Source organism: Peromyscus californicus, unplaced genomic scaffold (assembly GCF_007827085.1).
Source record: "Peromyscus californicus insignis strain IS unplaced genomic scaffold, ASM782708v3 Scaffold_7__1_contigs__length_154581171, whole genome shotgun sequence".
Classification (NCBI taxonomy): domain Eukaryota; kingdom Metazoa; phylum Chordata; class Mammalia; order Rodentia; family Cricetidae; genus Peromyscus; species Peromyscus californicus.
Window position 1 is genome coordinate 39,274,827 of NW_026294595.1, and position 25,587 is coordinate 39,300,413.

A 25,587-nucleotide genomic window follows, 5' to 3' on the forward strand; every position below is an offset into this window, starting at 1 on the left:
TATTTTAATTAATATTTGGAGGAGTTTCAATAATGTACATAATGTATTTTGATCATAGTCACTCCCCACACCTCCCATAACTCCTCCCAGATCTACCTTTTGACCCCCACCGAGCCTCATGTCCTCTTTTTCTTTTATACACCATTGAGTCCAATTTGTGCTGCTTATATAGGCATAGGCGTGGGGCCATCCACTGGAGAGAGATTGACCTACCAGGGACCACATCCCTAAGGAAAATTGACTGTACCACCCTTAGCAGCCATCAACTGTCCATAGCTCATCAGCTAGGAGTGAGGGCTTGCAAATCTTTCTCCCCTCCCAACTGGAATGTTGACAGACTTCATATTGTGTAGGCATCCACAGCTACTTTGAGTTCATGAGTATATCAGTCCTGTTATATCTTGGAGATACTGTTTTGCTCTAGTCCTCCTGAATATCTGGTTCTTGAAATCATTCTGTTCCTTCTTCCTTGATGGTCCCTGAGGCTTAGGGTGAGTGTGTGTGTGTGTGTTGTAGATGTCTCATTTATGGCTGATAACTTGATAGACATTTATTCTCTAAGCATTGTCCAGTTGTGAATTCCTGAATTAATCACTGTCCACTGCACAAAGAAGATTCTCTGATGAGGATTGATAGCTGCACTAATCTGTGGGTAAAGATGTATATCTTTAGAAAGCAGTTTGATACTATGCCCATTTTAGTAAAATAATAGTAGGCTCACCCCTGGCATCTCTGACTCACCAGCCATGGGTTCTTGGTCAGATTTATAGTACCAGACATGTGTTTCCTCCTGTGGAGAAGACCTTTAGTTCAGTTAGAAAGTGGTTAGTTACTCTCAGAGAACTCATTTATGTTGCTATTGCATGGATGGACATATCTTGCCAGGCTGGGGTGAATTGTAGCTTATAGTGTTCATAGTTGGATAAGACTATTGAGTTCTTTATCTCTCAGGAACATATTTAGCACCTTTCAGTACTATGAAAGCCATCATGGAGGAAGCTTCCTAGTAGTACCTTCTTGATTTGTCTATGTTCTGTAACCAAAGTATGTAGTGTCTTCATTAATAGGGTTTTACCATCAAGTTGTGGTGGGCAGCTGTGGTGCTTTGAATGTTACTGGCCCTCATAGACTCATAGGGATTGTCACTATTAGGAGGTCTAATTAAGGTCTAATAAGTGGCCTTATTGGAGTAGATGTGGCGTTGTTGGAGGAAGTATGTCTCAGTTCACTTCCTGCTGACTGTGGATCAAGATGTGGAACTCTCAGCTCCTCTCCAGACCATTTCTGCCTGCATGCTGATATTCTTTCCCATCATGCTGATAATGGACTAAACCTCTGAAACTGTAAGCCACCTCAATCAAACATTTTCCTTTATAAGAGTTGCTGTGGCTATGGTGTCTCTTCACAGTAATAGAAACCCTAACTAAAACAGAAGTTGGTATCAAGGACTAGGGTATTGCTGTGATAGGGTTGACCATGCTTTTGTTTGGAGGAATTTGGACTTTGGAAGTTTGGGTTAGGAAAGCAGTGGAATGCTTTAAGGGCTGCTTAATAGGCCATACTAGTAGGAGCATGGAAGATAGTGGTGCTGAGGATGATTTGAAATGTAGAGGCTGACTCAAGAGGTTTCAGAGGAGAAGAATTTTAGTATGTTGCCTAGAGGTCATTCTTGTGATATTTTGGTGAAGAATGTGGCTGCTTTTTGCCCTTGTCTCAAGAGTCTGTCTGAGGCTACAGTGAAGAGTTTTGGATTAAATCCATTGGCAGAGGAAATCTAAAAACATCCTAGCATTGACTCTGTTGTGTGGTTATTAGTGGTCACTCTTACACAGATCTATAATGAAAAGGAGCAAGCTGAGAAAGGAAAAATACAAAATGTACAATTTGGGGAGAAAAGGGTACCAGCAAGTGAAATAGAGATAACGCCTGTGTTCAAGGAGATAAACAGATTAAGAAATAGAATAAAGGGTGTGGTGACCTCAGAGAAAGACCCTACCCAGGTAAGCTTTCAACTTGTGAAAAGGAATTAAAGAATTGCTTAGTTCCAGACATGGTGGTATATGCCTTTAATTCCAGCACTCTGGAGACAGCAGCTGGCAGATCTCTAAGTTTGAGGTCAGCCTGGTCTACAGAGCAAGTTCTAGAATAACCAAGCTTAGGCAGTGAAGGAAACCATTGAAAACAGAAAGCTCATGAAGATGTACTTGAACAAGGGGGTCATGTTCCAGCCCCAGCAAGCAGCAGCACTTGTCAGCTTGGGCTATGTGGTTCTAGCTTTAGAGTGAAGGATAGGAGAAAGGGGTTATGGAATCTTCCTCTGCATCTAGGGATAGCTGTTAAGGCCAGGCAAATGTCAGGGATGTCTCTGAATGAAGGCCTAGAGAGGCCATTGTATGAAGCTATAAAGGTGAAGTCTGGATTGCCTTGGGGACCCCAAAATGCTCAAGACAACAGAGCCATGGGTTACCTGCCAAAGAGAGCTGTTAATAGGGAATAGAAACAACCCAAGAGAGAGAAGTATGTTGCAGTCAACAAAGCTGAAAGGAGTGGGAGATCTGAAGAACACTTTGACATTAGACATGAGGATGCAGAGTTTGGAGTATGCCCAGGTGGTTTTTAGGCTTGCTTTGGTCTAGTATTTCCATACTATCCTTCTTTTCCTACATTTTGGAATGGTTATGTATATCCTATGCCTTTGTATGTTGGAAATATGTGATCTGCTTTTTTATTTTGATTATAGGGGATTACAGTTAAGAGATTACATGAATCTCAGAAGAGATTTTGAACTTTTAACCAGGGTTGAAACTTTTTTTTGTCTTTTCTTCTTCTTCTTCTCTTCTTCTTCTTCTTCTTCTTCTTCTTCTTCTTCTTCTTCTTCTTCTTCTTCTTCTTCTTCTTCTCTTTTTTTTTTTTTTTGAGACAGGGTTTCTCTGTGTAGTTTTGGTGCCTGTCCTGGATCTCGCTCTGTAGACCAGGCTGGCCTCGAATTCACAGAGATCTGCCTGGCTCTGCCTCCCAAGTGCTGGGATTAAAGGCATGTGCCGCCACCACCACCCGGCCAGGATTGAGAATCTTTTTTTTTAATTTTATAATTTAATTTAATTTTACATATCAGCCACAGATTCCCTTGTTCTCCCCCCTACCGCCCCCCTGCCTTCCCCCCAGCCCACCCCCCATTCCCATCTCCTCCAGGACAAAGACTCCCCTGAGGATTGAGTTCAACCTGGTAGATTCAGTCCAGGCAGGTCCAGTCCCCTCCTCCTAGGCTGAGCCAAGTGTCCCTGTATAAGCCCCAGGTTTCAAACAGCCAACTCATGCACTGAGGACAGGACCCAGTCCTACTGCCTGGATGCCTCCCAAACAGATCATAGACTATGTGGACTTTTGAAGTTGGACTAAATGCATTTGTATTATGATATAGTTACAAGCCTTTGGGTTTCTTCCTCTCAGATGATGCTAGCTTGTGTGAAATTGACAAAACAAAAAACAAAAACAACAACAAAAAAACCAACAAAAAATGAAACAAAACAGCCAAGACACCGGCTAACTCTTTAAGTCCTCAGAAGTCCTCAGTAAGGAAAGATATGAGGAAAGGAAAAGATGGTTGGCAGAGAGGATGGAAGAGAGTATTTGCACATTTCCTTGGGCGCTTCCTAGTGGGCAGGCATGGTACCACATCCATCTCTGATAAAGTCCCCAACAACCCCTGGAACTACCCGGGAGTGGAATGTGGTGGTTGGATAATTGGTACCCATAGGCTTATAGGGTTTGGCACTATTAGGAGGTGTGGCTTTGTTGGAATAGGTGTGGCCTTGTTGGAGGAAGTGTGTTTCAGTTCACTTCCTGTTGCCTGTGGATCAAGATGTAGCACTCCTGGCTCCTCTCCAGCACCATGCTTACCTGTGTGCTGCTATTCTTTCCTGCTATGATGATAATGGACTAAACTTCTGAAACTGTAAGCCACCCCAATCAAATGTTTTCATCTGTAAGAATTGCTTTGGTTATGGTGTCTCTTCACAGCACTAGAAACCCTAGCTAAGATAGTAACCAATAGCAATTGTAATAGCCTGTATTGTTTTAGGGGGTCTCTGGGACATTCCTCAGTAGTAACTCCAGGGTAGTTATCCCATACCTGGCATTAGGCTTTTTATTTGGCAGCCTATGGCTTCTAGAAGGAGCATTATCCTCTGTGTAGGGTAAGTAACTCCAATTAAAGTCACTCACTCACATGCACACACATCTCAAGCTTGTAATGCAGTAGGTTTGCATGTGGCTTTCTCAAATATCCTCCCTCACTGTTTCTCTGTGGTCCTCTCCCATCCCCCTTCCCACCTAATCCCACCTGCCCATTGCTCTTCTTTCCCCTTTAGAATCCACATGTTCTATTATTCCCACTCCCTTAAGCTCTTGCTTTTTCTTACCCACAGTGGTCTCATTTTAATTTCTTAGATTCTACAGATGCTCCAAGTTAGAGATACAAATCTAAAAGTTTGACATGAGTACATAAAACAGTTCATATCTTGACTAGCACAATATCTTATGAAGTGAGATAGAGCTGTACCAGAAAATTAAAAAAAGACTACTTAAAAAAATGAGCTATTTCTGACTTTTGGAATAGGATTTCACCAAAGGAAGATTGTATTGCACTTGGATTGTGTTTGCTATTTACCTGTAGATCTTTTGGCATTATTTCAAGGAGGAGATGACAGAATGGGGTCACAGTCTTATTCCCTGTGAGTTGGATGTGAGGAAATGTTTTGGGATGGAGAAGGGGTCTTTGGCTAGGACAAAGAAATGAGACAAGTAGGAGTGTGGGGGGATTTTGATTGTAGAAGTTCTGAGTTTTTCAGGCAGTGTATTCTGGAATTGATTATGGCTCTCTAGGAATGAGTTTTAAAAATGGGAAGAAGTTGTGCGTCAACTCAAATTTGAGCCCCTAAACTCCAGTGTTTGGTATTTGTGCTCTACTTGTGCTCATGTGACCATAACTGGGAGCTGCATTTTAACTTCCAGAAAAGAAGAATCAGACTCCAGTTCTTTATTTGGTTTTTGTCCCTTGGGATGTGTATTTCACTATCAGGAAATATTTTCTGGGGACACTTTGCTTCCTTCAAATTTGTTTCCATTTAGACATTGCTTTACACTCTTTATTGTAAAATGACATTGAGTTAGGACTGATTACTGGGGATCAGATAACCTATCAGGGTGTTCATTTTCTGTAGAAGACCAATTATCCCTCTCTTAGCAACCACTGATTGCTTGGTTCTTCATCTAGGGTCGGGGCCTTCTGAGATGTCACCCATCCATACTGGCATGCCAACTGCCATTGTCATTTTCACGTGTTCTTTGGACACAGTGCTGTTGAGATTTCGTGGATGCAGCTTTCTGGTCCTATATGGAAGACATTGTCTCCTGGCAGATGTCCTGGTCCTCTAGATTTTCTAATCTTTCTGTTTAGTCTTCTGTGATGTTCTCTGAGCCTTACGTGTAGAGGTGGTATTGTAGTTGTATCAACTGGGGCTCAGCATGCCACAGTCAGTTGTCCTCTGCATTTTGACTAAGTTGTAGCTTTCCTTAATTGTCTGTTTCTGCTGCAAAAGGAGCTTTTTTGACGAGGAGTAAGAACTACACTTGTGTATATAAGGATGACTATTTAGATGCAGTTAGAAATTATACTGGTTTAGCGAAGTGGCAGTTTAGGTTGTTTCTGTAGCTATTATGAATAAAGGGGCAATGAACATGGCTGGAGAAGTATTTGTGGAGTAGGATGTTGAGTCCTTTGGGCATATGACAAAGCATGGTATAGCTGGTTCATAGAATAAATCTATTTTTACCTTTTTGAGAATTTTCCACACTAATTCCTATAGTAGACATACCAGTTTGCAATCCCACCAACAGTAGCTAAAGGTTCCCATTTCCTTACATACTTGGGTCACCTGTTAAAATGTTTCCTATTGTGTGTGTGTGTGTGTGTGTGTGTGTGTGTGTGTGTGTGTGTGTGTGTGTGTGCGCACAAGTGTGTTCGCTGGTGCTCTCACCTGTACCTGCTCCTATGGGTGCCAGAGATGGATGTGAAACGCCTCCCTTTTTCTAACATTCTCCACCTATTTATTTATTTGTTTGTTTCGACATGGAATCTCTCACTATACCTAGAGGTTTTTCTTTTTATCTAGATTGGCTGGCCAGTGAATCCCTGGGGTCCCTCTGACCACTTCCCCAATAGGGTTACAGATATACATTGCCACACCTGGCTTTTATACGAATGCTGGTGATATGCTTTCATGTTCTGATGCTTCTACAGAAGTTCTTACCCACTGAGCAGTGTCTCCAACCTGAGGTATCAGTTTTTATATTTGATTTTAGACAAAAGGTCAAGAAGAAATGAAACATTAATTTTCTTTCTCTTTTTTTGAGTATAAGAATAGGGTATATTTGTACTCTTAAAACAAATTACATGTATAATTGTAAAGATTTGTGAGATCTTGGTTTGACATATCCTCATATTATAGACTTGGTGATCTAGATGGTGCTTATTTGAGCAAGATGGAGTAGAGCTGGAGAGCACACAATGGAATGAAGGGAGGTAGGAGCAGCCTGTATCCTACTAAGCTTCAAAGAACTATGTGGGTTTCTCATGGGTCTAATGGGAAAGTAGCTGTGCTTTGCTCTCTTGGCAGACACTGTCTGAAGACAGCTTGCTACCAGGCAAGTGTATATTGACAGAGGGATACATTTGTGTTTTACATAGGTGTTTCTAGGGTGTACATTGAAGGATCATTGGAAGAAGAGAAGTTGGATACAAGTTTTATGCCTTGGAGAACAGTATTTCCTTAATTAAAGGCAGCATTTAAAAAAAATGTCTGCCACAGAGAGTTAGCCAGTATTCAGTTATGGCCTAAGAATAGGGATTGGGTAGCTTCCTCTAGTCCTACTTTCTCTAGGACTTTTGTCTTGAATATATGTTGGATTTTGTCAAGAACTTTGTACATCTATTGAGATAATCATGTGAGTTTTGTTTTTAAGCCCATTTATTCAGTTTATTCATTTATTGACTTTTGTACGCTGAACCATTCCTACATTTCAGGAATAAAGCCATCTTGCTTGTATTATATAATTTTTTTTTACATAGGTCTGTATTCTGTTTGCAAGGATTTTATTGAGCAATTTTGAGTCAATGTTCATCAGGAATATTGGCATGTGGTTTTATTTTTCTCCTCACCTTTACCTGACTTGGGTATCAGAGTAGTACTGACTCTATAGAAGAAGTTTGAGAATACTCCTTCTGTTTTTATTTTTTTGAATAGTTTAAGAAGGATTGGTTATAGATCTTTGGAAGTCTGGTAGAGTTCTGCTGTGAATCCATCTGGTCCTGGACAGTTTTTAGTTGGAAGCCTTTTTATTACTATTTCCATCTCCTCATTTGCTATGAATCTGTTTAGGTTGTTGACTTCTTCTTAGTTCAGTCTTGGTGGTTTGACTGAATCTAGATTTTATCCATTTCTTTTAGGTTTCCCAAATTAATGGAATGTAAATGTTCCCTAATAGTATCTGATTTCTCTGGTGTCTATTGTAATGTTTTCCCTTTCATTTCTGACTGTTAATTTGGGTCCTCTACACTTTTACTTTTGGTTAGTTGGTCCAAGGGTCTGTCAATCTTGTTTATCTTCTCAAAGCCCAGAGAACGAGAGAGAATCTTTGCCAGCCATACATCTGACAGAGGATTAAGATCCAGAATTTATATATAAAGAACTTCATAAAACAAAGAGTCAAGAAAACAATTCAATCAATAGGCCTAGCATCTGAATAGAGAGTTCTCAAAAGAAGGAAAAAATGGCTAAGAAATATCTTCAAAAAGTTCATCATCCCTATCAATTAAGGGAACCCAAGTCAAAACATTGAGATTTTTTTTTTTTAATCTTACCCTGTCAGAATGATCGGGTCAGATCAGCAAAACAACTGACAACAAATGCTGGAAGAGGTGTAGGGAAAGGGGAAACCTCATTCACTGTTGGTGGGATTGCAAACTGGTTCAACCACTCTGGAAATCAATTTGGAGAATTCTCAAAAAGTTAAAAATAAATCCATCATGTGCCCCAACTCTACCACTTTTTGGCACATGCCCAAAGCACTGATATCCTACTCCACAGACACTTTGTCAGCCATGGTCATTGCTGCTCTATTCCTATTAGCTAGGAAATGCAAACAACCTCATTTTTCTCCAGCTGACAAACAACAAAATGAAAATGTGTTGCCTATACACTATGGGATACTATTCAGCTGTAAAGAAAAATGAAATCATGAACTTTGCAGGTAAATGGATGGAATTAGAAAATATCATATTGAACGAGGTAACTCAGACCAAAAAAGACAAATATTGCATGTTCTCTTTCATCTGAGGCTCCTAGCTCCAAATCTTCAGATGTAAGTATATATCTTAGTACAAAGGAATCACTATGGGAGTGTGAGAGAGCAACAGAGAGCGGAATAGCAAGGTACAAGTGACCTAAAGATGGAAATGAGAAAAATGGGGCTCTCTAATTAGGGAACAGAGTGGGAGATATATACAGAACATGGAGGGAGGAAGGTACAATAACAGTAAGGATGTCTGAAAAAGTCATAAGGAATCATACTATTAATTATCCACCTAAAATACCTATAATGCATGTAAGTCAGTATATAATTATACATAAATAGTTTAAATAAAAAATTTCCCATCTAGGGTGACAATACTTTCTCCCAGATTCAAAGACTATCTAACAAAAACTCAACACTAAGCATAAGCCCTCTTCTGAGTTGTTGGTCAGGGTTGCCCAAGAGAGTCCCCAAACATTACAGGTGGAAGTTAAGTCCCTGTTTTGAAGACACCATGCACTTCAGACAAAGGGCCCAGAAGCCCTTGAGCTGGAACTGACCTGAATTCCTCTTCTCTGAAGACCAGAAGGCACCATGAAAGCTACCAAAGGAGGGAAGTAACCAACAGTGCTACCCATCTGCGATGCCTGTGAACCACAACCATGACCAGCATGGCAAGATTCCATAAGAATGCGGGAATGGCACTCATACCAATAGCTTTCTAGTTGGACTTAAGAGATGCTCAACGAAAGAGTACTAGAAGCCCAGCCAGCTATCCAGGGCTAGTGAAATCATGGATCTTGGAAGAGAATCTACAAACACCACTTTACTAAACCAACATAATCCCTAACTACCTTCTAAATATTTGTCCTTATGCCCATATTTAAGTCCTTACCACTCATCAACATCTCTTTGCAACAGACAGAGACTGGTACAGAAAACAACAACCGATGAAAATACAGAGATGTGGAGCCCAGACCCAATTGATGCATCTGCAGACAACTGCACCTAAGGCTCAGGGATCATTGTGGAAGAGGGGGGAGAAATATTGGGAGAGCCAGAGGAACAGGGATTTTCTGTGAGATTGTATGAGATTGTATCTCCTAAAAATGTTAATCAGCCAGGTGGCCGGGCGGTGGTGGTGCACACCTTTAATCCCAGCACTTGGGAGGCAGAGTCAGGCGGATCTCTGTGAGTTTGAGGCCAGCCTGGTCTTCAGAGTGAGAGCCAGGACAGGCATCAAAACTACACAGAGAAACCCTGTCTTGAAAAACAGACAAACAAACAAACAAACACCAACCAACCAAACAAAAAGAATCAGCCAGTTGGTGGTGGTGCATGCCTTTGATCCCAGAACATGGGAGGCAGAGGCAAGCAGATCTCTGAGTTTAAGGCCAGCCTGCTCTACAAACTGAGTTTCAGGACAGCTAGGGCTACACAGAGAAACCCTGTCTCAAAAACAAACAAACAAATAAACAAACAAAACTCAAAATACTTAGCTGGGCAGTGGTGGCACATGCCTTTAATCCCAATATTTGGGAGGGAGAGACAGGCTGGCCTCCATCTCTCCATCTCTGTGAGTTCAAGTCCAGCCTGGTCTATCTACAGACAGCCAAGGCTCTACACACACACACACACACACACACACACACACACACACACACACACAAGAAACCATGTCCACACACACACACACACACACACACAGACACACACACACACACACACACACACACACACACACACACACACACACACAAGAAACCATGTACACACACACACACACACACACACACACACAAGAAACCATGTCTCAAAAAAAATGTTAAGAAGCTATACTTATGAAGTCTCATGAAGATGGCGGCTTAAACAAGACCTGAACGAAGATGACACCAATAGACATGTTAAGGAGGAAGCAGGGAAGCTCCTGAGGTTTCAACCCTAGTCAAAGAACTCCAGGGAGCCAAGGAATCCTGAGAGTGGGAGAAATAGTCTTCCCCAGAGAAGAGCACACTAACTGGTTATCTAATACCAAATGGTCAGCCCTGAATAGGTAGCATCATATAGACTGTGCAGGTTGTATTTATTCATGTACTTAGAAATATGTACACACACACACACACACACACACACACACACACACACACACACACACACACGTGTTGTTACATGTATTATGTAACAACAATGAAAAAAATAGGTCATGAATTTGAAAGAAAGCAAGGAGTATTGAAGGATTTGGAGGGAGGAAAAGAAAGGGAGAAATGATATAATTACTTTATAATCTCAAAATATAAAAAATGAAAAAACAAAAACAAATAAACAGAGTGGGGATTAGATAAGCAAGAGCCGTTGTTCCTACCTCCTTACTACAATAAGCCAGGAAATGTAATAGGACTGTGTATTGGCTGAGGGGAAGGAGAATGACTCCATCCTTTACAACTTTAAGTCTTTGAGATTCAACCCTGGATAACGGAGCAGGATATGCAAGCTCACAAGTTAGAAGTTTCTAAAGACTGGGCTGTTTTATTCCTGAAAAGTGACCTAGCAGAGTCTACAGTCTTTCTGAGGTCAGGAAAGGGTGACGAAGGAGTTACTCTAGTACAGTGGAAAGCAATGATGGGAAAATGAAACCATTTCCTGTCTGCATTCCATCTGCCTTACACTCTCCTGCGTTCCAGGCCTACCTAGTCCCTGGGTCCCAAAAAAAGCCTTTGTTCCAAGCACCAAAACTTGCCTTGTTTTCATGCCGTGTCTGTGTTTGAACCTGTTCCACCTGCACTGTCAGCAATAGATGACAGTGGCTGAGGGGTGGATTGAAGAGAACTACAGCCTACTAGTCCTCTTGAACTACCTGCCAAGACTAGCTTTTACCCAGGAATCCTACCTCATTTTCACAGTGAGTGTGCTGATGTGGGATGACCCCCCCTCACTCTTTCCTGTTTCTGTCCTTGATGAGGGTGGACTGTTAACTCAGCTTCCTTATTACTGGTGACCTAACCAAACAAATAGTGAACTTGATTTTTACTCTGCATGTCAAAGTTAGGTAACATTATCTTTGTATTTAATATTTTCCAAGTAATGTATATCCTCTTTATAATTATAGTAACTACATAACCTATACAATATGTGTTTACTACAAATTTTGGACACTGAGGTTTTTTTTTGTTACTGTAGAGATATTGCTGTAATTTTTGTGGATTTAAAAATTTATTTTAAAATTTCCTTTTTGTAAACTATTTTTTCTTTTCTTTCTTTTTTTTGTTTTTGTTTAATAACTCACAGCCTCTAAGAGAGCATAATCTATGCATAGAGCTTCTTCTGTTCAAACTTTTCTCTTTTAGATTTCTTTCTCTCACATACACATTATATGCACATTTTCTTTTTTCTCCATTTTATTGAAAATACATTTTTTCTTATACATTGTATCCTGATTATAGTTTCCCCTCCCTCTATTCCTCCAAGTTCCTCCCCACCTCCCCTCCCCTCTGGATCTACTCCCTTTCTGTCTCTCATTAGAAAAAGAACAAGCTTCTAAGAGATAACAAAACATAACAAAATAAAATACAATAAGATAAAATAAAAACCATTACATCAAAGTTGAATAAGACAAACCAACAGAAGGAAAAGAGCCCAAGAGAAGGCATGAGAATCAGAGACCCACTTGTTTACATACTCTAGAGTCTCATAAAAATACTAAACCAAAAGTTATCATATATACGCAGAGGACCTGGTGCAGACTTGTACAGGCCCTGTGCTTCTTCAGTTTCTGTGAGTTCATATGAGCTTTGCTCCTTTGATTTAGAGGGTCTTGTTCTCCATGTTTCCTGCATCCCCTCTGACTCTTACAATCTTTCTGCTTCCTCTTCTGTGGGGGTCTCTGAACCCTGAGGGGAGGAATTTGATGGAGACATTCCATTTAGAGCTATGTGTTCCAAGGTCTGTCTGTCTGTCTGTCTGTCTCTCTATCTCTCTGCATAATGTTTGGTTGTGTGTCTCTGTATTTGTTCCCATCTGCTGCAGGAAGAAGCTTCTCAGGAAGATGGCTGAATAAGGCACTGTTCTATGAGTACAGAATACCATTAGGAGTCATTTTATCACTACTTTTTATTTTTTTTTAAGGACAGTAGTATTTCGTTTTACTCTAGGTCTCTGGGCTTTCTTTCTTTTTAGTTTTTAGAGACAGGGTCTCTCTCTGTAGCTTTGGTGCCTGTCCTGGATCTCGCTCTGTAGACCAGGCTGGCCTCGAACTCACAGAGATCCGCCTGGCTCTGCCTCCCGAGTGCTGGGATTAAAGGCGTGCACCACCACTGCCCGGCAGGTCTCTGGGCTTTCTATGTAGACAAATCTTAAAGGTTTTATTAAATAAAAAGCCTGGAGCCAGATATTGGGGTTAAAACCTGAGAGACCAGAAAAGCAGAAAGAAGCCAGCCACGTTCTTACTACTTGGAGATCCTCAGCCAAAGAGACCTACTTCCTGTATACCCATGCCTATATGCCTTTCTGTTCTGCCATCTCATTTACTCTCTTCCCAGCTTCATCACTTCCTCTTCCAGCCCAGCTCTGTCACTTTCTGTCTGTCTGTCCAGACCTTCAGACCTTTATGGTTAACTAGTGTTGGAATTTAAGATGTGTGCCACCATGCCTGACTCTGTTCCCAGTGTGGCCTTGAATTCACAGAGATCCAGACAAAACCTGCCTCCTGAGTGATAGGATTAAAGGCATGTGCTGCCATTGCCTGACTTCTATGTTTAATATAGTGGCTGGCTTTTTCCTCTGATCCTCAGATAAACTTTATTGGGGGACACAGATAAAATATCACCACATTTCTAGTCTCTGGTTCTTCATCATTCAAGCACTCTTGGGTATGTGTTCCATCTTGTGAAGTGGACCTTGAGTCAGTTTGGACATTTCTTGGTTAGTCCCACAAGCTTTGTGCCACCATTGCACTAGTATATCTTGCAGGTAGGACAGCATTTCAGACCAAAGGTTTGGCTAGGTAGGTCTTTCCAATTCTCTTTTGGTATCCTGCAGAGTACCTTCCTGTACCAAAGATGCTATCACATAGGTGTGAAGGCTCTATGTAGGCACCAGCTCAACTTTGCCATGTTCAATGAGTTCATTATTGTGTGTTTAGAAGCCCTTTTTAAACTCCTTTAGGCCTTATGGAAATTCGAGAGTCCCACGTTGGTATGCCAAATGTAGTCAGAAGTTTTCCTGTGTCCTGGTCCCACAGCCACTCAGACAAGTAAACACACAGAGGCTTATATTACTTCCAAACTGTATGACCTAATGGATCAGACTTCTTGCTAGCTAGCTCTTATAACTTAACCCATTTCTATTAATCTATAAGTTGCCACATGGCCATGGCTTGCCAGTACTTTTACATCTTGCTTCTCCTGGTGGTGGCTCACAGCGTCTGCCCCATTCTGCTTTCTTCTCCTCTCTCCCCAGCTCAAATATACTGTCTAACCTTATTCTGCCTCACCATTGGCCAAACAGCTTTATTTACCAACCAATCAGAGCATCACATATTCACAGCATACAGAAAGACATCCCACAGCACTGTCATACTAATTTCCATAGTGGCTGAATAAATTTTTACTCCAACCAGCAATGGGGGAGTATTCCTTTTGTTCCATAGCCTCGCCAGCTGTCACTTTTGTTATTGATTTTAACTGTTCTGTCAGGTATAAGATGGAATCTCAAAGTAGTTTTGGTTTGTATTTTCTTGATGCCTAATGATGTTGAACATTTCTTTAAGTGTTTCTTGGCCATTTGAATTTTCTCTATTGAGAGTTCTCTGTTTAGATATGTAACCAAGTTTTAAAATTGTTTTTTTGATACTAAGTTTCTTGAGTTCTTTATATACTTTGGATATTAGTTCTCTGTTGGATGTTGAGTTGATGAAAATCTTTTCCCATTCTGTAGGCTGACTTTTTGTCCTATTGACATTGTCCTTTGCCTTACAGAGTTCCTCAGCTTCATGAGGTCCCATTTATTAATCATTGGTCTCAATGGCTGCACTGTTGGTATTCTTTTCAGGAGGTAGTCTCCTGTGCCAATGAATTCAAGGTCGTTCCCCACTTCTCTTCTGTCAGATTCAGTGTATCTGGTTTTATGTTGAGTTGTTTGATTTATTTGGAGTTGAGTTTTGTACGAGATGATAGGTATGGATCTATTTGTATTTTTATATATGCATTTATCCAGTTTGACCAGCACCATTTGTTGAAGATGCTGCCTTCCCCCCACCCCCCCAGTGTATATTTCTGGCTTCTTTATAAAAAAGTCAGGTGTCCATAGGTGTGTGGACTTAATCTGGGTCTTTAGTTTGGTTTGATTGATCAATGTGTCTGTTTTTTGACAATGCAATGCTATTTTTATTACTATAGCTTTGTAGTACAAATTGAAATTGAGAATGGTGAGGTCTCCAGCAGTTCTTTTATTGTTTTAGGTATCCTAGGTTTTTTTGTGTTTCCATATGAAGCTGAGAATTTTTCTTTCATGATCTGAGAATAATTGTATTGGAAATTGGATTGAATTTGATTGGGTTGTATTGAATTTGTAGATTGTTTTCAGTAGGATGGCCATTTTTTATTATATTAATCCAGCTGATCCATGAGAATAGAAGATCCTTCCATCTTCTGATATCTTCTTCAGTTTCTTTCTTCAAACATTTGAAAATTTTAATCATACACATTGTTCGCTTGTTTGGTTAGAGTCATCCCAAGATATTTTATAGTATTTGTCATTTATATATAGGAGGGCTACTTATTTTTGTGAGTGAATTTTGTATCCTACTTTGCTGAATGTGTATTGTGTGTCAGTTCTAGGAGTGTCCTGGTGGAATTTTTAGGGTCACTTATATATATAAAATCATATCATCTGCAAATAAAGGTGCTTTGATTTCTTCCTTTCCAATTTGTATCCCCTTGATTTCCTTCAGTTGTCTTATTGCTCTAGTCAGATTTAAACTACTGTATTGATTAGGTATGGAGAGAATTGGCAACATTGCCTTGTTCCTGATTGTAGTGGAAATGCTTTGAGTTTATCTCCATTTAGGTCAGTGTTGGCTGTGGTATTGCAATATATTGCCTCTATTATTTTTGAGGTATGTCTCTTGTATCCTTAGTCTTTCCAGAACTTTTATTATGAAGGAGTGTTAGATTTTGTCAAAGGCTTTTTCTGCACCTAATGAGATGATCATGTGGTTTTTGTCTTTCAGTCTGTTTATATGGTGGATTACATTTATTGATTTAAGTATTTTGAGCCATTCCTTTATCTCTGGGAGAAAGCCTATGTGATCATGGTAGATGATCTTTTTGATGTGTTCTTGATTTTGGTTTGCAAGTATTTCATTGAGAATTTTTGGATCTATGTTCATAAGGCAAATTGGTCTGTAATTTTCTTTCTTTGTTGTGTCTTTCTGTGGTTTGGGTATCATGGTAACTCATAAAGTGAATTGGACAGTGTTCCTTCTGTTTGCATTTTGTGGAATCATTCTAGGAGTATTGGCATTAACACTTCTTTGAAAGTCTGGTAGAACTCTGTGCTAAAACTCTCTGACCCTGTGCTTTTTGTTGTTGTTGGGAGACCTTTAATGACTGCTTCTACTTAACTATGGGTTATAGTTCTGTTTAAATTGTTTATCTGATCTTGATTTAACTTTGGTAGGTGAGACATATTGAGAACATATCCATTTTGTTTAGAACTTCCAATTTTGTGGAGTACAGGTTTTTAAACTATGTCCTTATGATTCTCTGTATTTCCTCAGTGACTGTGGTCATGTCCCCCTTTTCACTTCTAATTTTATTAATTTGGGTCTTCTCTCCCCACGTTTTAGTTAATTTTGCTAATGGTTTTTCAATCTCATTGATTTCTTGAAGAACCAACTCTTTATTTCATTGATTCTATGTATTTGTTTTGTTGTTGTTACATTTATCATATTATTGCTTTCAATCCTGAGTTTGATTATTTCTTGCCATCTTCTCCTGTTGGTTGTGATTTCTTCTTTTTGTTCTAGAAATTTCATAGATATGCTGTTAAGTTGGCAGTATGAGATATTTCTAGTTTTTTAAAAAAATATAGGTACTTAGCACTCTGAACTTGCCTCTTTGAGCTGCTTTCCTTGTGTCCCATAGTTTGGGTATGCTGTGTTTTCATTTTCATTCAATTTTAGAAAGTTTTAATTTCTCTCTTGATTCATTTTTCATTCAGTAGAGAGTTGTTTAGTTTCCATGAGTTTGTAAGCTTTCTGTTGTTTCTATTGTTGCTAATATCTAGCTTTAATCCATGGTTATCTGATAGGATGCAGGAAATTATTTCAATTTTCTTTTTTTATTTAATTTTTTTTATTCATTTTACATACCAACCACAGATCCCCCCCTCACCCCTTCAGTTTTCTTCTATCTGCTGGGACTTACTTTATGTCTGACTATGTGGTCAATTTTGGAGAAAGTTTCCTGAGGTGCAGAGAATAAGGTATATTTTTTGTGTTTGTGTTAAATAGTTTGTAATTTCTGTTAGGTCCATTTGGTTTATAACATCTGGTAACTCCTGCATTTCCCTGTTTAGTTTTTGTCTGGGTAATGTGTCTATTGGTGAGAGTGTGGTATTGAAGTCTCCCATTATCAGTGTGCGAGGGTCAATATATGATTTAAGCTGTAGTAGTGTTTCATTTACAAACTTGGGTGCCCTTGCGTTTAGGGAATAGATGTTATGAATTGAAAACTTATCTTGGTGGACTTTTCGTTTGATGAGTATGTAGTGTTCTTCCCTATCTCTTCTGACTAGTGTTAGTTTGAAGTCTATTTTGTCAGATATTAAAATTTCTACAACAGCTTGCCTCTAAGGTTATTTGCATGGAATATCCTTTCCAACCATTTCTCCTGAGGTGATGTCTATCCTTGATGTTTATGTGTGTTTTTTGGATGCAGCAAAAGGATGGATCCTATTTGAACATTAATTCTATTAGTTTGTGTCCTTTTATTGTGGAATTGAGATGGTTGATATTGAGAGATATCAATGACCAGTGATTGCTGATTCCTGTTATTTTATTGTTGTTGTAGTGTGTGTGTGTGTGTGTGTGTGTGTGTGTGTGTGTGTGTGTGTGTGTGTCCCTTCTTTTGAATTTTCTGGTCTCTGATTATTTAGTCCCTGTTTTCATAGTTATTGTTAACCTCTTGACTTTGGTGTTTTCCTTCTAGCACTTTCAGTATGGCTGGATTTGCAGATAAATATTGCTTAATTTGGTTTTATCATAGGATGTCTTATTTTCTCTATGTAAGGTGGTTTAGAGTTTTGCTGGGTATAGTTTTCTGGCCTGGCATCTGTGGTCTCTTAGAGTTTGTGGCAATCTGTACATGTCCTTCCGGTCTTTACAGTCTCTATTGAGAAGCCATGTGTAGTTCTCATAGGTCTGCCTTAATAGGTTACTTGTTCTTTACCCCTGCCTCTTTTAATATTCTTTATTTTTCTGGATGTTTAGTGGGATTTATTATGTTCTGTGGGGGACTTTCTTTTCTTGTTCAATCTATTTGGTGTTCAGTAAGCTTCTTATATCTTGATAGGCATTTCTTTTTTTAGGCTAGGGAAAAATTCTATGATTTTATTGAAAATATTTTCTGTGCCTTTGTCTTTCATTTCTTCTTCATTTATTCCTATTTGGTCTCATCCAGATTTCCTGGATGTTTTGTGTCAGTTTTTTATATTTAACATTTTCTTTGACTTGTGTATCAAATTCTTCTATTGTATGTTCAATGCCTGAGATTCTCTCTTCCGTCTCTTGTGTTCTGTAGGTGAAGCTTGCCTCCTTTATAGTTCCTGTTGGAAGTTCTAATTTTACATTTCCTATATTCCCTCATTTTGGGTTTTCTTTAGTGATTTTATTTCCATTTCCAGGTCTTGAACAGTTTTATTCATTTATTTCCTCCATGTTTTTCTGGATTTCGTTAAGATACTTACTTATTTACTCTTTAGAAACCTTTATCATATCCATACAGGCTGTTTTAAAGTCTTTTTATTTTGTTTCAGCTATGTTGGAATATTGAGGGCCTTCTGTGGTTGGGTTGCTGGGCCCTAGTGGAGACATACTGTCCTAGCTTCTTATTTATTTTGTTGTAGACTGGTGTCTAGGAATCTGGGATTGGGAAGATTATATAGCTCTAGGTGCTTGTCTGAGTTAGGATTTCTATTGCTGGGAAGAGACACCATGACAGCAATAAAGGAAAACATTTAATTGAGGCTAGCCTAGAGTTCAGAAGTTTAGTCCATTATCATCATGGTGGGACATGGCAGCATGCAGTCAGACATGGTGCTAGAGAATGAGCTGAGAGTTCTACATCTTGATCTGCAGGCAAGAGGAAGTGAATTGTGACACTGGGCATAGCTCAAAGCCTAACCCCACAGTGACACACTTCCTCCAAAAAGGCCACACCTCCTAATAGTGCCACTCTCTTTGGGGGTCATTTTCTTTCAAACCACTACAGTGTTCATATCTGGTTTTGTCCTTGTTGAGTGGGTGGTTTGTTCCTTGGTTTCTGTTTCCTATCTTGATTTTAGGAGAATGTTATGACTGTTTTTGCCTGATAGGAAAATTTCTGTGGACCTGATAGGTGTGGCCACTGGGGGGTTCCATATACAATGTATTTCTGGATATTGGAACTTGGTACTTAAGAATGGGCATAGGCTAGGGGTCTGAGGGGTTTAATAGGAGAAAAGCAGAGTATACCCCCAAGATCTGCTTATTTAGTCTTATTGGAATGAGGGCAGGGAGTGAAGAGAGGTTACCACAGTGTGCCTATTATAGAGCTGGGGATGATCTGGAGAAACAGAAGGATGGGGTGGATCTGCAGTCTGCCTACTTGACTCCCTGGTGGGAGTGACCTGTGGGTTTGCAGGGAGTGCCTGCTGGAGTTGGTGGCTGGGATAAAGCAGTGAGTGAGAGAAGTAAGGTGAGGAGGGGAAGTTCTGTGGGACCCACAGGAGATGTGGACAAAGAGAGAAGGAAGGCTGCAGCAGGTTTTCTGTGTCAGAGCCAGGGGTGAGACTGGAGTGTAGCTCGAGTTAGCTCCAGTCCCGCCCGGGCTGTAGCCACTCAGACTCAAACACACAGATGCTTATACTATTTAAACTGTTTGACCTAATGGCTCAGGCTTCTTGCTATCTAGTTCTTATATCTTAAATTAACCCATTTCTATTAATCTATAAGTTACCACGTGGCTTGTGGCTTACTGGTACTTGACATCTCACTTCTCATGGAGGTGGCTGGCAGTGTCTCCTCACTCACCTCTCCACTTCCCAGACTTCTCCTCTCTCTTTGTCCCACCTATAATTCCTGCCTGACTACTGGCCAATCAGCACTTTATTTATTAACCAATCAGAGCAACACATTCAGAGCATACAGAACATCCCACAGCACTGGAGTATTGGATTTGGAGGAGAGGAAGGAGTAGTGAAGGTCTTCAGTTAGCTTACCCCTTTCCCTGATCTGGTCATCTGGTGGGTTCTCAGGGAATGGTGTTGGAGGCTGGAATAACAGGATGAGTTGGGGGAAAGAAGCTTGGAGGAGAACATCTTCCTGCTCCATTGGGGATGGGGCAAGAGAGGAAAGAGAGACCACAGCAGGTGTTCTGCTTCAATGCTGGGAATGAGACTGGGGGATTGGATCTGGAGGAGCAGAGGAGAGCTGAAGATCTGCAGTCAGCTTGCCTGCTTCCTGTCAGGAGTGTTAACTATTTTTTTTTTTTCAAGAAAATGACTTGTTGGGCATGACACATTCAAATTACTCACTTATTTTATTTTTGTTGCTTGTTTTTTAAGATAAGGTCTCATTGTGTGGCCCTGGCTGGCCTGGAACTTGTTTTTAGACAAGGTTGGCCTTGAACTCACAGAAACTCGTCTGCCTTTTCCTGGAGTACCTGGGATTAAAGATGTGCTACAACACCTGGCTACATTTAAACATCTTAAAGAACCTTGAACTATATCTAAAATATGTATCTTTACAATGTTTTTAGGTTTTCATCTGCTAATTCAACCTTTTCCTACACAATTCTATCTGATTAATGTTCTGAATGTACTATTTTAAATATGTCATTCTTACATTCCATGTTAGTGGGTTCTGTTATCTTTTATTTTGTATGCATTAATATTCATTGACCCTATGTTTTTCATTTCTGTCCTCTTCCAAAAGTTCCTTTAGTCTGTGTACTTTGTGTAAACTCCTTTGCGTGTTCTTTTAGCTACTTACAAAATACACTGCTTCAGCTCCCTTGTGTGCCTCAGCTCATCCACAGGTGATGATTTCTACTTTTAGGTTTAAGGAAATCCCATCTTCCTATAGTAGGGAGAAAAGAATTGCCTGCAGAGTGGATTGTGTCACGCTTTTGTCTAAAATTTATGTGTGTCTAGGAAATGAAGCTTGTAGCTTGTGGATATTGAAGGAAATTTCCTAATATCTTAAGGGTATAGGAGGTCTGCCTTACTTTCCCTTTCAGATGCTCAGTTCTGAACAGAGAGCCTCTCTGGCACTGGCATTCTGTACAGTTTCAACTCAGCTTGAAACAATGACTGTAGCATATCTGATCAGAAGCAGCTGATCCCCAGACATGTTTATTGATGGCACTATCAAGGAAAACAGCATACTGACATACAATACAAAGACACTTGGCAGACTTCATAGTGGCAATTCAGTTTTGGCATTTATATTGGTAAAAACAGATTACAAGGCTTAGTGTAGCTCAAACCTTATTTAAGCTCACAAATGTCTGATTTGATCAGTTGGCATTGCAATGAGAGCAACACCTCTATCTCTAGGAATTCCTCTATGCGGTTTACACTAATGCTGGTGTCTGTGTCTTACTTTGAGTGTGTTACATAACTGAATCTTTTTTTCTTCCCTGATTGACCCCATTCAAAAGATTCTACTGAGTCACCATGCTCCTGTCAGTATAGTTTATAAAATTATAAATGAACAGTGACACTTAGTGGCTAGAAATATTCATTGCAGTTCTTTTATGTAGGATTCTTTATTAACGTGTCCCATGGTAATAAAGTAAATGATACCAAAATTTAGTCTTCTTGGCAAAGTAATATATAGTATTTGAAATGTTGTTGGTTTCGTAGCAGCTGTCATTCCATACCAATCCATTTAGTTAAAAAGCAAACAGGTGGCTCACACATATTGTTTTTACTACATAAATTTTAAAATTTTCTTCACTCTTATTGAAATAAGTGGGGCATTTTTGCTGTTGATTTCAGCTTACCAGAAGAATATGTAACAGTATAATGAAGACATTGTTAAGAGTACTGTTCAAAGTGCTTTCTTTCTTCTAAGCAGGAGTCTATTTTTCCGAATATGAACAAACACTTTAAATTAAATAATTAACATACGCTTATACCTATGAAACTAAAGAAAAAGCCAGACCCATAGTTCCTGTGTCCTCAGTTAACCCCTTTGTTTTGCTTTGGTACTATGGCATACAGGAAGTTAAATTATCTTGAGCTTTCTAAATGTTTACTTTAAAATCAAGAGTTTATTCCTTGAAGGTTAAACTTTCTCTGATCTGAATTTTAATATATTTATAGGTTTAGTTTTGAACTTTACAGAAGGTTTGGGGATAGTGATTTTATTTTATTTTTCTGTAAAATGAAAGCATGTTATTTTGCCTGAGGTTCATGTGTTTTTAAGCCTCCTGAGGTACTGTGATTGAAGTACTAATTGAAATTGCTATTTAGAATATAGCTTTCTGCTGGTTTCACACACAACAGAGAGATTAGTAGAAGATATCTGATTAGAGGGAGTGACAAAATACAGCAAGATGGTTACAGAAATAAATTTAAGTTATGTTGTTTGACTCACATATGAAACAAATATAGTGGTTTTTTTTGACAGAACTGAATTATGGATTAAGAAGGAGAGGTGATACAGTAGTCTTTACATGTGTTGTGAACTCTGTCTCTTCCTCTCTCAGTACTGGAGAATGAACTCAGGGACTCACATTTGCTATACATGTGCTGGACCACTGACCTACATTATTGTCCCACCTCCCTCTTCTCCTTTTTTGAATCTTCTTGCCTTAGCCTAGTCAAAGTGAGGATTATAAACAAAGCTATCATGCCGGGCTTTTGAGTTAACCCAGTGCCTTAAAAGTTGACTTTACATAACACACTAATTATAATATGAAACATGACTCATAGCAGCATTTACTAATGCCTCAATGTAAACCCTGTATCCCCCCAAAGCATCCAAAACAATTAAAATTTTATTTATAATTATTGTTTGTGTATGATGTGTGTATAGTATGTGTGTGGGAGTCAGCATCCTATGGCATACATGTGGAAATGTGAGGGCAACTTTTGTGGAATTGCTACTCTCCTTCCATGTTTACTTGGGTTCTGGTAATTGAACTCAGAACATCAGGCTTGCTTAACAAGTGCCTTTATCCAGTATGTATAATAAGTTTGGTTGTCAACTCGAAGAGGGAACCTCAGTTGATGAATTACCTCTATCATATTGGCCTGTGGACATGTGTATGGGGGCATTTTTTGATTGCTGATGGATGTAGGAGGGTCTTGCCCACTGTGAATAGTACTGTCCCTGGGCAGGCAAGCATAGGCTATATAAGAAAGGTAGCTGAACCTAAGCCTAAGGCAAGCCAGTAAGCAGGATTCCTCCATGGTCTTCCTTCAGTTCCTGCCTCCAGGTTCCTCCCTTGACTTTCCTTCAATGATGGACTGTAACCTGTAAGGCAAGTAAACTTGTTCTGCCTCTAGTTGCTTTTGGTTATGGTATTTTATCCCAGCAACAGAGAAACAAACTAAGACACCCTTTGAGACATCTTCCTGGACCCTATTTTTCAAAAGATTCTTTCACATATGAAAATGAACAACACACCAATTGAATGAAAAATGTATCAAAACAGAACTTAAGAAAGAAATTGAAAACCTTTTAGAATTGAATGGAAATGAAAACACAACATATCCAAGAGGCAAGTTCGTAGCACTAAGTGCCTGCTGCCCAAAGTTGGAGAGATCTGATATTAGTAACTTAATGATGTTTCTTACTATGATAACAAAACCTGAAAGCTTTAGAACAAAAAGCAGAAATAATATGCCAAAGGAGTAGATGGCAAGAAATAATCAAACTCAGGGCTGAAATCAATAAAATGATGAAAATAACAACAACTGAACCAATACAAAGAATCAATGAAACAAAGAGTTGGTTTTTTGAGAAATCAATGAGATTGACAAAAATCATTAGCAAAATCAACTAAAAGGTGGAGAGAGATGACACAAATTAACAAAATTAGGAATGAAAAGGGGGACATGACCACTGTCACTGAGGAAATCCAGAGAATCATAAATACATAGTTTAAAAAAGCCGGGCGGTGGTGGCGCACGCCTTTAATCCCAGCACTCGGGAGGCAGAGCCAGGAGGATCTCTGTGAGTTCGAGGCCAGCCTGGGCTACCAAGTGAGTTCCAGGAAAAGGCGCAAAGCTACACAGAGAAACCCTGTCTCGAAAAAACCAAAAAAAAAAAAAAAAAAAAAAAAACAAAAACAAAAAAAAAAAAACCCTGTACTCCACAAAATTGGAAAATCTAAATGAAATGGATAAAGTTCTCAGTAGGTATCACCTACCAAAGTTAAATCAAGATGCAATAAGCAATTTAAACTGACCTATAACCCCTAGGTGAAATAGAAGTAGCCATTAAATGTCTCCCAACCAAAAAAGCCTAAATCCAAGAACACATAAAAAAGATCATCTATCATGATCAAGTAGACTTTTTTCCAGAGATGCAGGGATAGTTCAATATAAAAAAAAAACACTCAGTGTAATCCACCATATAAACAGACTGAATGATAAAAACCACATGATCATCTCATTAGATGCAGAAAAGTCCTTTGACAAAATCCAACACCCCTTCAAATAAAAGTCCTAGAGAGATTAGGGACACAAGAGACATACCTCAAAATAATAGAGACAATATATTGCAGTACCACAGTCAACACTGACCTAAATGGAGATAAGCTCAAAGCATTTCCACTAAAATCATGAATAAGACAAGGTTGCCAACTCTCTCCAAAGCTAATCAATATAGTAGTTGAAATCTTAACTAGAGCAATAAGACAACTGAAGGAAACCAAGGGGATACAAATTAGAAGAAGTCAAAACATCTTTATTTGCAGATGATATGATTATATAAATAAGTGACCCTAAAAATTCACTGGGAAACTCCTACAACTGATAAACACTTTTAGCAAAATAGCAGGATACAAAATTAACTCAAAAAGTCAGTAGCCCTCCTACATCCATATGACAGATATACTGAGAAAGAAGTCAGAGATACAATACCTTTCACAGTAGCCTCAAATCATATAATATATATCTTGGGGTAGCTCTAACCAAGTAAGTGAAAGACTTGTATGACAAATTAAAACTGTAAGGCATTGAAGAAATAAATTGAAGTCAAGTCAGTAAATCAAAAAGATGGAAATATCTCCCATTCTCATGGATTGGTAGGATTAAATGTAATAAAAATGCCCATTCACCAAAAGTAATCTACAGTTCTCTACAGATCTTGACAGGAAAATTCTCAGCTCCATATGGAAGGTAAAAAAAACTAGGAAAGCTAAAACAATCCTAATAATGCAAGAACTGTGGGAGGTCTCACTATACCCAACCTCAAATTTTCCTATATAGCTATATTAATAAAAAGAGCATGATTTTGGCAACAAAACAGACATGTTGACCAGTGGAATTGAGCTGAAGATCCAGACACAATATCACACACATTGGACACCTGATTTTGATGGAAAAGCCAGAAATGCACATTGGAAAATGATAGCATCTATATCAAATGGTGTGGTCAGACTGGAGGGATGCATATAGAAGAATCCAAATAGATCCATCCTTATCACCCTGCACAAAATGTAATGGATTTAATGGATCCAAATGGATCAAAGACCTCAACATAAAACCAGAAATACTGAACCTAAAATAAGAAAAAGTGACTGGGCGGTGGTGGCACACACCTTTAATCCCAGCACTCGGGAGACAGAGCCAGGTGGATCTCTGTGAGTTTGAGGCCAACCTGGTCTACAGAGGGAGATCCAGGATAGGCACCAAAATGACACAGAGAAACCCTGTCTCAAAAAAAAAAAAAAGAAAGAAAGAAAATTGGGGAATATCCTTGAACTCATTAGCCTGGTAGAAGACTTTCCAAACAGAACACTA